This window comes from Corythoichthys intestinalis, unplaced genomic scaffold (genome assembly GCF_030265065.1).
Source record: "Corythoichthys intestinalis isolate RoL2023-P3 unplaced genomic scaffold, ASM3026506v1 HiC_scaffold_26, whole genome shotgun sequence".
NCBI classification, from domain to species: Eukaryota; Metazoa; Chordata; class Actinopteri; order Syngnathiformes; family Syngnathidae; genus Corythoichthys; species Corythoichthys intestinalis.
This window is the reverse complement of record NW_026651595.1, coordinates 4,038,427-4,051,490: the sequence shown is the minus strand read 5'-3', so window position 1 is coordinate 4,051,490 and position 13,064 is coordinate 4,038,427.

Here is a 13,064-nt window from a genome sequence, read left to right as displayed (position 1 = left end):
AGGTCAAAAATGCCATTTAAGCCTTTTCACAGTGAGATCTATGCGATATGGCCGAGAAATGTAATTTTGATGTTAACTCCCAAACCGCTGCGCAGAAGTCAACCAAACTTCACCCAATAGTGTATTGTATCACATTCTAGTAGTTACATTTGAAAATTTCGTTCTAGGACATTTGGTTTGAGCGCAATCATTAAACTTAGGTCAAAAAAGCCATTTAAGCCTTTTCACAGTGAGATCTATGCGATATGGCCGAGAAATGTAATTTTGATGTTAACTCCCAAACCGCTGCGCAGAAGTCAACCAAACTTCACCCAATAGTGTATTGTATCACAATCTAATAGTTACATGTGAAAATTTGTTTCTAGGACATTTGATTTGAGCGCAATCCTCAAACTTAGGTCAAAAAAGCCATTTAAGCCTTTTCACAGTGAGATCTATGCGATATGGCCGAGAAATGTAATTTTGATGTTAACTCCCAAACCGCTGCGCAGAAGTCAACTAAACTTCACCCAATAGTGTATTGTATCACATTCTAGTAGTTACATTTGAAAATTTCGTTCTAGGACATTTGGTTTGAGCGCAATCATTAAACTTAGGTCAAAAAAGCCATTTAAGCCTTTTCACAGTGAGATCTATGCGATATGGCCGAGAAATGTAATTTTGATGTTAACTCCCAAACCGCTGCGCAGAAGTAAACCAAACTTCACCCATTAGTGTATTGTATCACAATCTAGTAGATACATTTGAAAATTTCGTTCTAGGACATTTGATTTGAGCGCAATCTTTAAACTTAGGTCAAAAAAGCCATTTAAGCCTATTCACAGTGAGATCTATGCGATATGGCCGAGAAATGTAATTTTGATGTTAACTCCCAAACCGCTGCGCAGAAGTAAACCAAACTTCACCCATTAGTGTATTGTATCACAATCTAGTAGTTACATTTGAAAATTTTGTTCTAGGACATTTTGTTTGAACGCAATCATCAAACTTAATTAAAAAAGTCATTTAAGCCTTTTCACAGTGAGATCTATGCGATATGGCCGAGAAATGTAATTTTGATGTTAACTCCCAAACCGCTGCGCAGAAGTCAACCAAACTTCACCCATTAGTGTATTGTATCACAATCTAGTAGTTACGTGTGGAAATTTGGTTATAGGACATTTGATTTGAGCGCAATCCTCAAACTTAGGTCAAAAAAGCCATTTAAGCCTTTTCACAGTGAGATCTATGCGATATGGCCGAGAAATGTAATTTTGATGTTAACTCCCAAACCGCTGCGCAGAAGTCAACCAAACTTCACCCAATAGTGTATTGTATCACAATCTAGTAGTTACATTTGAAAATTTTGTTCTAGGACATTTTGTTTGAACGCAATCATCAAACTTAATTAAAAAAGTCATTTAAGCCTTTTCACAGTGAGATCTATGCGATATGGCCGAGAAATGTAATTTTGATGTTAACTCCCAAACCGCTGCGCAGAAGTCAACCAAACTTCACCCAATAGTGTATTGTATCACAATCTAGTAGTTACATTTGAAAATTTTGTTCTAGGACATTTTGTTTGAACGCAATCATCAAACTTAATTAAAAAAGTCATTTAAGCCTTTTCACAGTGAGATCTATGCGATATGGCCGAGAAATGTAATTTTGATGTAACTCCCAAACCGCTGCGCAGAAGTCAACCAAACTTCACCCAATAGTGTATTGTATCACAATCTAGTAGTTACATTTGAAAATTTTGTTCTAGGAAATTTTGTTTGAGCGCAATCATCAAACTTAATTAAAAAAGTCATTTAAGCCTTTTCACAGTGAGATCTATGCGATATGGCCGAGAAATGTAATTTTGATGTTAACTCCCAAACCGCTGCGCAGAAGTCAACCAAACTTCACCCATTAGTGTATTTTATCACAATCTAGTAGTTACATGTGGAAATTTGGTTCTAGGACATTTGATTTGAGCGCAATCCTCAAACTTAGGTCAAAAAAGCCATTTAAGCCTTTTCACAGTGAGATCTATGCGATATGGCCGAGAAATGTAATTTTGATGTTAACTCCCAAACCGCTGCGCAGAAGTCAACCAAACTTCACCCAATAGTGTATTGTATCACAATCTAGTAGTTACATTTAAAAATTTTGTTCTAGGACATTTTGTTTGAACGCAATCATCAAACTTAATTAAAAAAGTCATTTAAGCCTTTTCACAGTGAGATCTATGCGATATGGCCGAGAAATGTAATTTTGATGTTAACTCCCAAACCGCTGCGCAGAAGTAAACCAAACTTCACCCATTAGTGTATTTTATCACAATCTAGTAGTTACATGTGGAAATTTGGTTATAGGACATTTGATTTGAGCGCAATCCTCAAACTTAGGTCAAAAAAGCCATTTAAGCCTTTTCACAGTGAGATCTATGCGATATGGCCGAGAAATGTAATTTTGATGTTAACTCCCAAACCGCTGCGCAGAAGTCAACCAAACTTCACCCAATAGTGTATTGTATCACATTCTAGTAGTTACATTTGAAAATTTTGTTCTAGGACATTTTGTTTGAGCGCAATCATCAAACTTAATTAAAAAAGTCATTTAAGCCTTTTCACAGTGAGATCTATGCGATATGGCCGAGAAATGTAATTTTGATGTTAACTCCCAAACCGCTGCGCAGAAGTCAACCAAACTTCACCCATTAGTGTATTTTATCACAATCTAGTAGTTACATGTGGAAATTTGGTTCTAGGACATTTGATTTGAGCGCAATCCTCAAACTTAGGTCAAAAAAGCCATTTAAGCCTTTTCACAGTGAGATCTATGCGATATGGCCGAGAAATGTAATTTTGATGTTAACTCCCAAACCGCTGCGCAGAAGTCAACCAAACTTCACCCAATAGTGTATTGTATCACAATCTAGTAGTTACATTTAAAAATTTTGTTCTAGGACATTTTGTTTGAACGCAATCCTCAAACTTAATTAAAAAAGTCATTTAAGCCTTTTCACAGTGAGATCTATGCGATATGGCCGAGAAATGTAATTTTGATGTTAACTCCCAAACCGCTGCGCAGAAGTCAACCAAACTTCACCCAATAGTGTATTGTATCACAATCTAGTAGTTACATTTGAAAATTTTGTTCTAGGAAATTTTGTTTGAGCGCAATCATCAAACTTAATTAAAAAAGTCATTTAAGCCTTTTCACAGTGAGATCTATGCGATATGGCCGAGAAATGTAATTTTGATGTTAACTCCCAAACCGCTGCGCAGAAGTCAACCAAACTTCACCCATTAGTGTATTTTATCACAATCTAGTAGTTACATGTGGAAATTTGGTTCTAGGACATTTGATTTGAGCGCAATCCTCAAACTTAGGTCAAAAAAGCCATTTAAGCCTTTTCACAGTGAGATCTATGCGATATGGCCGAGAAATGTAATTTTTATGTTAACTCCCAAACCGCTGCGCAGAAGTCAACCAAACTTCACCCAATAGTGTATTGTATCACAATCTAGTAGTTACATTTAAAAATTTTGTTCTAGGACATTTTGTTTGAACGCAATCATCAAACTTAATTAAAAAAGTCATTTAAGCCTTTTCACAGTGAGATCTATGCGATATGGCCGAGAAATGTAATTTTGATGTTAACTCCCAAACCGCTGCGCAGAAGTCAACCAAACTTCACCCATTAGTGTATTGTATCACAATCTAGTAGTTACGTGTGGAAATTTGGTTATAGGACATTTGATTTGAGCGCAATCCTCAAACTTAGGTCAAAAAAGCCATTTAAGCCTTTTCACAGTGAGATCTATGCGATATGGCCGAGAAATGTAATTTTGATGTTAACTCCCAAACCGCTGCGCAGAAGTCAACCAAACTTCACCCAATAGTGTATTGTATCACAATCTAGTAGTTACATTTGAAAATTTTGTTCTAGGACATTTTGTTTGAACGCAATCATCAAACTTAATTAAAAAAGTCATTTAAGCCTTTTCACAGTGAGATCTATGCGATATGGCCGAGAAATGTAATTTTGATGTTAACTCCCAAACCGCTGCGCAGAAGTCAACCAAACTTCACCCATTAGTGTATTGTATCACAATCTAGTAGTTACGTGTAGAAATTTGGTTATAGGACATTTGATTTGAGCGCAATCCTCAAACTTAGGTCAAAAAAGCCATTTAAGCCTTTTCACAGTGAGATCTATGCGATATGGCCGAGAAATGTAATTTTGATGTTAACTCCCAAACCGCTGCGCAGAAGTCAACCAAACTTCACCCAATAGTGTATTGTATCACAATCTAGTAGTTACATTTGAAAATTTTGTTCTAGGACATTTTGTTTGAACGCAATCATCAAACTTAATTAAAAAAGTCATTTAAGCCTTTTCACAGTGAGATCTATGCGATATGGCCGAGAAATGTAATTTTGATGTTAACTCCCAAACCGCTGCGCAGAAGTCAACCAAACTTCACCCAATAGTGTATTGTATCACAATCTAGTAGTTACATTTGAAAATTTTGTTCTAGGACATTTTGTTTGAACGCAATCATCAAACTTAATTAAAAAAGTCATTTAAGCCTTTTCACAGTGAGATCTATGCGATATGGCCGAGAAATGTAATTTTGATGTAACTCCCAAACCGCTGCGCAGAAGTCAACCAAACTTCACCCAATAGTGTATTGTAACACAATCTAGTAGTTACATTTGAAAATTTTGTTCTAGGAAATTTTGTTTGAGCGCAATCATCAAACTTAATTAAAAAAGTCATTTAAGCCTTTTCACAGTGAGATCTATGCGATATGGCCGAGAAATGTAATTTTGATGTTAACTCCCAAACCGCTGCGCAGAAGTCAACCAAACTTCACCCATTAGTGTATTTTATCACAATCTAGTAGTTACATGTGGAAATTTGGTTCTAGGACATTTGATTTGAGCGCAATCCTCAAACTTAGGTCAAAAAAGCCATTTAAGCCTTTTCACAGTGAGATCTATGCGATATGGCCGAGAAATGTAATTTTGATGTTAACTCCCAAACCGCTGCGCAGAAGTCAACCAAACTTCACCCAATAGTGTATTGTATCACAATCTAGTAGTTACATTTAAAAATTTTGTTCTAGGACATTTTGTTTGAACGCAATCATCAAACTTAATTAAAAAAGTCATTTAAGCCTTTTCACAGTGAGATCTATGCGATATGGCCGAGAAATGTAATTTTGATGTTAACTCCCAAACCGCTGCGCAGAAGTCAACCAAACTTCACCCATTAGTGTATTTTATCACAATCTAGTAGTTACATGTGGAAATTTGGTTATAGGACATTTGATTTGAGCGCAATCCTCAAACTTAGGTCAAAAAAGCCATTTAAGCCTTTTCACAGTGAGATCTATGCGATATGGCCGAGAAATGTAATTTTGATGTTAACTCCCAAACCGCTGCGCAGAAGTCAACCAAACTTCACCCAATAGTGTATTGTATCACATTCTAGTAGTTACATTTGAAAATTTTGTTCTAGGACATTTTGTTTGAACGCAATCATCAAACTTAATTAAAAAAGTCATTTAAGCCTTTTCACAGTGAGATCTATGCGATATGGCCGAGAAATGTAATTTTGATGTTAACTCCCAAACCGCTGCGCAGAAGTCAACCAAACTTCACCCAATAGTGTATTGTATCACAATCTAGTAGTTACATTTGAAAATTTTGTTCTAGGAAATTTTGTTTGAGCGCAATCATCAAACTTAATTAAAAAAGTCATTTAAGCCTTTTCACAGTGAGATCTATGCGATATGGCCGAGAAATGTAATTTTGATGTTAACTCCCAAACCGCTGCGCAGAAGTCAACCAAACTTCACCCATTAGTGTATTTTATCACAATCTAGTAGTTACATGTGGAAATTTGGTTCTAGGACATTTGATTTGAGCGCAATCCTCAAACTTAGGTCAAAAAAGCCATTTAAGCCTTTTCACAGTGAGATCTATGCGATATGGCCGAGAAATGTAATTTTGATGTTAACTCCCAAACCGCTGCGCAGAAGTCAACCAAACTTCACCCAATAGTGTATTGTATCACAATCTAGTAGTTACATTTAAAAATTTTGTTCTAGGACATTTTGTTTGAACGCAATCATCAAACTTAATTAAAAAAGTCATTTAAGCCTTTTCACAGTGAGATCTATGCGATATGGCCGAGAAATGTAATTTTGATGTTAACTCCCAAACCGCTGCGCAGAAGTCAACCAAACTTCACCCATTAGTGTATTGTATCACAATCTAGTAGTTACGTGTGGAAATTTGGTTATAGGACATTTGATTTGAGCGCAATCCTCAAACTTAGGTCAAAAAAGCCATTTAAGCCTTTTCACAGTGAGATCTATGCGATATGGCCGAGAAATGTAATTTTGATGTTAACTCCCAAACCGCTGCGCAGAAGTCAACCAAACTTCACCCAATAGTGTATTGTATCACATTCTAGTAGTTACATTTGAAAATTTTGTTCTAGGACATTTTGTTTGAACGCAATCATCAAACTTAATTAAAAAAGTCATTTAAGCCTTTTCACAGGGAGATCTATGCGATATGGCCGAGAAATGTAATTTTGATGTTAACTCCCAAACCGCTGCGCAGAAGTCAACCAAACTTCACCCAATAGTGTATTGTATCACAATCTAGTAGTTACATTTGAAAATTTTGTTCTAGGAAATTTTGTTTGAGCGCAATCATCAAACTTAATTAAAAAAGTCATTTAAGCCTTTTCACAGTGAGATCTATGCGATATGGCCGAGAAATGTAATTTTGATGTTAACTCCCAAACCGCTGCGCAGAAGTCAACCAAACTTCACCCATTAGTGTATTTTATCACAATCTAGTAGTTACATGTGGAAATTTGGTTCTAGGACATTTGATTTGAGCGCAATCCTCAAACTTAGGTCAAAAAAGCCATTTAAGCCTTTTCACAGTGAGATCTATGCGATATGGCCGAGAAATGTAATTTTGATGTTAACTCCCAAACCGCTGCGCAGAAGTCAACCAAACTTCACCCAATAGTGTATTGTATCACAATCTAGTAGTTACATTTAAAAATTTTGTTCTAGGACATTTTGTTTGAACGCAATCCTCAAACTTAGGTCAAAAAAGCCATTTAAGCCTTTTCACAGTGAGATCTATGCGATATGGCCGAGAAATGTAATTTTGATGTTAACTCCCAAACCGCTGCGCAGAAGTCAACCAAACTTCACCCAATAGTGTATTGTATCACAATCTAGTAGTTACATTTAAAAATTTTGTTCTAGGACATTTTGTTTGAACGCAATCATCAAACTTAATTAAAAAAGTCATTTAAGCCTTTTCACAGTGAGATCTATGCGATATGGCCGAGAAATGTAATTTTGATGTTAACTCCCAAACCGCTGCGCAGAAGTCAACCAAACTTCACCCATTAGTGTATTGTATCACAATCTAGTAGTTACGTGTGGAAATTTGGTTATAGGACATTTGATTTGAGCGCAATCCTCAAACTTAGGTCAAAAAAGCCATTTAAGCCTTTTCACAGTGAGATCTATGCGATATGGCCGAGAAATGTAATTTTGATGTTAACTCCCAAACCGCTGCGCAGAAGTCAACCAAACTTCACCCAATAGTGTATTGTATCACAATCTAGTAGTTACATTTGAAAATTTTGTTCTAGGAAATTTTGTTTGAGCGCAATCATCAAACTTAATTAAAAAAGTCATTTAAGCCTTTTCACAGTGAGATCTATGCGATATGGCCGAGAAATGTAATTTTGATGTTAACTCCCAAACCGCTGCGCAGAAGTCAACCAAACTTCACCCATTAGTGTATTGTATCACAATCTAGTAGTTACGTGTGGAAATTTGGTTATAGGACATTTGATTTGAGCGCAATCCTCAAACTTAGGTCAAAAAAGCCATTTAAGCCTTTTCACAGTGAGATCTATGCGATATGGCCGAGAAATGTAATTTTGATGTTAACTCCCAAACCGCTGCGCAGAAGTCAACCAAACTTCACCCAATAGTGTATTGTATCACAATCTAGTAGTTACATTTGAAAATTTTGTTCTAGGACATTTTGTTTGAACGCAATCATCAAACTTAATTAAAAAAGTCATTTAAGCCTTTTCACAGTGAGATCTATGCGATATGGCCGAGAAATGTAATTTTGATGTTAACTCCCAAACCGCTGCGCAGAAGTCAACCAAACTTCACCCATTAGTGTATTGTATCACAATCTAGTAGTTACGTGTGGAAATTTGGTTATAGGACATTTGATTTGAGCGCAATCCTCAAACTTAGGTCAAAAAAGCCATTTAAGCCTTTTCACAGTGAGATCTATGCGATATGGCCGAGAAATGTAATTTTGATGTTAACTCCCAAACCGCTGCGCAGAAGTCAACCAAACTTCACCCAATAGTGTATTGTATCACAATCTAGTAGTTACCTTTGAAAATTTTGTTCTAGGACATTTTGTTTGAACGCAATCATCAAACTTAATTAAAAAAGTCATTTAAGCCTTTTCACAGTGAGATCTATGCGATATGGCCGAGAAATGTAATTTTGATGTTAACTCCCAAACCGCTGCGCAGAAGTAAACCAAACTTCACCCATTAGTGTATTGTATCACAATCTAGTAGTTACATGTGAAAATTTGGTTCTAGGACATTTGATTTGAGCGCAATCCTCAAACTTAGGTCAAAAAAGTCATTTAAGCCTTTTCACAGTGAGATCTATGCGATATGGCCGAGAAATGTAAATTTGATGTTAACTCCCAAACCGCTGCGCAGAAGTCAACCAAACTTCACCCATTAGTGTATTGTATCACAATCTAGTAGTTACATGTGAAAATTTGGTTCTAGGAAATTTGATTTGAGCGCAATCCTCAAACTTAGGTCAAAAAAGCCATTTAAGCCTTTTCACAGTGAGATCTATGCGATATGGCCGAGAAATGTAATTTTGATGTTAACTCCCAAACCGCTGCGCAGAAGTCAACCAAACTTCACCCAATAGTGTATTGTATCACATTCTAGTAGTTACATTTGAAAATTTCGTTCTAGGACATTTGGTTTGAGCGCAATTATTAAACTTAGGTCAAAAATGCCATTTAAGCCTTTTCACAGTGAGATCTATGCGATATGGCTGAGAAATGTAATTTTGATGTTAACTCCCAAACCGCTGCGCAGAAGTCAACCAAACTTCACCCAATAGTGTATTGTATCACAATCTAGTAGTTACATTTGAAAATTTTGTTCTAGGACATTTTGTTTGAACGCAATCATCAAACTTAATTAAAAAAGTCATTTAAGCCTTTTCACAGTGAGATCTATGCGATATGGCAGAGAAATGTAATTTTGATGTTAACTCCCAAACCGCTGCGCAGAAGTCAACCAAACTTAACCCATTAGTGTATTGTATCACAATCTAGTAGTTACATGTGGAAATTTGGTTATAGGACATTTGATTTGAGCGCAATCCTCAAACTTAGGTCAAAAAAGCCATTTAAGCCTTTTCACAGTGAGATCTATGCGATATGGCCGAGAAATGTAATTTTGATGTTAACTCCCAAACCGCTGCGCAGAAGTCAACCAAACTTCACCCAATAGTGTATTGTATCACAATCTAGTAGTTACATTTGAAAATTTTGTTCTAGGAAATTTTGTTTGAGCGCAATCATCAAACTTAATTAAAAAAGTCATTTAAGCCTTTTCACAGTGAGATCTATGCGATATGGCCGAGAAATGTAATTTTGATGTTAACTCCCAAACCGCTGCGCAGAAGTCAACCAAACTTCACCCATTAGTGTATTGTATCACAATCTAGTAGTTACATGTGAAAATTTGGTTCTAGGAAATTTGATTTGAGCGCAATCCTCAAACTTAGGTCAAAAAAGCCATTTAAGCCTTTTCACAGTGAGATCTATGCGATATGGCCGAGAAATGTAATTTTGATGTTAACTCCCAAACCGCTGCGCAGAGGTCAACCAAACTTCACCCAATAGTGTATTGTATCACATTCTAGTAGTTACATTTGAAAATTTCGTTTTAGGACATTTGGTTTGAGCGCAATTATTAAACTTAGGTCAAAAAAGCCATTTAAGCCTTTTCACAGTGAGATCTATGCGATATGGCCGAGAAATGTAATTTTGATGTTAACTCCCAAACCGCTGCGCAGAAGTCAACCAAACTTCACCCAATAGTGTATTGTATCACATTCTAGTAGTTACATTTGAAAATTTCGTTCTAGGACATTTGGTTTGAGCGCAATTATTAAACTTAGGTCAAAAAAGCCATTTAAGCCTTTTCACAGTGAGATCTATGCGATATGGCCGAGAAATGTAATTTTGATGTTAACTCCCAAACCGCTGCGCAGAAGTCAACCAAACTTCACCCAATAGTGTATTGTATCACATTCTAGTAGTTACATTTGAAAATTTCGTTCTAGGACATTTGGTTTGAGCGCAATCATTAAACTTAGGTCAAAAAAGCCATTTAAGCCTTTTCACAGTGAGATCTATGCGATATGGCCGAGAAATGTAATTTTGATGTTAACTCCCAAACCGCTGCGCAGAAGTAAACCAAACTTCACCCATTAGTGTATTGTATCACAATCTAGTAGTTACATTTGAAAATTTTGTTCTAGGACATTTTGTTTGAACGCAATTATCAAACTTAATTAAAAAAGTCATTTAAGCCTTTTCACAGTGAGATCTATGCGATATGGCCGAGAAATGTAATTTTGATGTTAACTCCCAAACCGCTGCGCAGAAGTCAACCAAACTTCACCCAATAGTGTATTGTATCACATTCTAGTAGTTACATTTGAAAATTTCGTTCTAGGACATTTGGTTTGAGCGCAATCATTAAACTTAGGTCAAAAAAGCCATTTAAGCCTTTTCACAGTGAGATCTATGCGATATGGCCGAGAAATGTAATTTTGATGTTAACTCCCAAACCGCTGCGCAGAAGTCAACCAAACTTCACCCAATAGTGTATTGTATCACAATCTAGTAGTTACATTTGAAAATTTTGTTCTAGGAAATTTTGTTTGAGCGCAATCATCAAACTTAATTAAAAAAGTCATTTAAGCCTTTTCACAGGGAGATCTATGCGATATGGCCGAGAAATGTAAATTTGATGTTAACTCCCAAACCGCTGCGCAGAAGTCAACCAAACTTCACCCATTAGTGTATTGTATCACAATCTAGTAGTTACATGTGAAAATTTGTTTCTAGGACATTTGATTTGAGCGCAATCCTCAAACTTAGGTCAAAAAAGCCATTTAAGCCTTTTCACAGTGAGATCTATGCGATATGGCCGAGAAATGTAATTTTGATGTTAACTCCCAAACCGCTGCGCAGAAGTCAACTAAACTTCACCCAATAGTGTATTGTATCACATTCTAGTAGTTACATTTGAAAATTTCGTTGTAGGACATTTGGTTTGAGCGCAATTATTAAACTTAGGTCAAAAAAGCCATTTAAGCCTTTTCACAGTGAGATCTATGCGATATGGCCGAGAAATGTAATTTTGATGTTAACTCCCAAACCGCTGCGCAGAAGTAAACCAAACTTCACCCATTAGTGTATTGTATCACAATCTAGTAGATACATTTGAAAATTTCGTTCTAGGACATTTGATTTGAGCGCAATCTTTAAACTTAGGTCAAAAAAGCCATTTAAGCCTTTTCACAGTGAGATCTATGCGATATGGCCGAGAAATGTAATTTTGATGTTAACTCCCAAACCGCTGCGCAGAAGTAAACCAAACTTCACCCATTAGTGTATTGTATCACAATCTAGTAGTTACATTTGAAAATTTTGTTCTAGGACATTTTGTTTGAACGCAATCATCAAACTTAATTAAAAAAGTCATTTAAGCCTTTTCACAGTGAGATCTATGCGATATGGCCGAGAAATGTAATTTTGATGTTAACTCCCAAACCGCTGCGCAGAAGTCAACCAAACTTCACCCATTAGTGTATTGTATCACAATCTAGTAGTTACATGTGGAAATTTGGTTATAGGACATTTGATTAGAGCGCAATCCTCAAACTTAGGTCAAAAAAGCCATTTAAGCCTTTTCACAGTGAGATCTATAGGATATGGCCGAGAAATGTAATTTTGATGTTAACTCCCAAACCGCTGCGCAGAAGTCAACCAAACTTCACCCAATAGTGTATTGTATCACAATCTAGTAGTTACATTTGAAAATTTTGTTCTAGGAAATTTTGTTTGAGCGCAATCATCAAACTTAATTAAAAAAGTCATTTAAGCCTTTTCACAGTGAGATCTATGCGATATGGCCGAGAAATGTAAATTTGATGTTAACTCCCAAACCGCTGCGCAGAAGTCAACCAAACTTCACCCATTAGTGTATTGTATCACAATCTAGTAGTTACATGTGAAAATTTGTTTCTAGGACATTTGATTTGAGCGCAATCCTCAAACTTAGGTCAAAAAAGCCATTTAAGCCTTTTCACAGTGAGATCTATGCGATATGGCCGAGAAATGTAATTTTGATGTTAACTCCCAAACCGCTGCGCAGAAGTAAACCAAACTTCACCCATTAGTGTATTGTATCACAATCTAGTAGATACATTTGAAAATTTCGTTCTAGGACATTTGATTTGAGCGCAATCTTTAAACTTAGGTCAAAAAAGCCATTTAAGCCTTTTCACAGTGAGATCTATGCGATATGGCCGAGAAATGTAATTTTGATGTTAACTCCCAAACCGCTGCGCAGAAGTAAACCAAACTTCACCCATTAGTGTATTGTATCACAATCTAGTAGTTACATTTGAAAATTTTGTTCTAGGACATTTTGTTTGAACGCAATCATCAAACAATTAAAAAAGTCATTTAAGCCTTTTCACAGTGAGATCTATGCGATATGGCCGAGAAATGTAATTTTGATGTTAACTCCCAAACCGCTGCGCAGAAGTCAACCAAACTTCACCCAATAGTGTATTGTATCACAATCTAGTAGTTACATTTGAAAATTTTGTTCTAGGAAATTTTGTTTGAGCGCAATCATCAAACTTAATTAAAAAAGTCATTTAAGCCTTTTCACA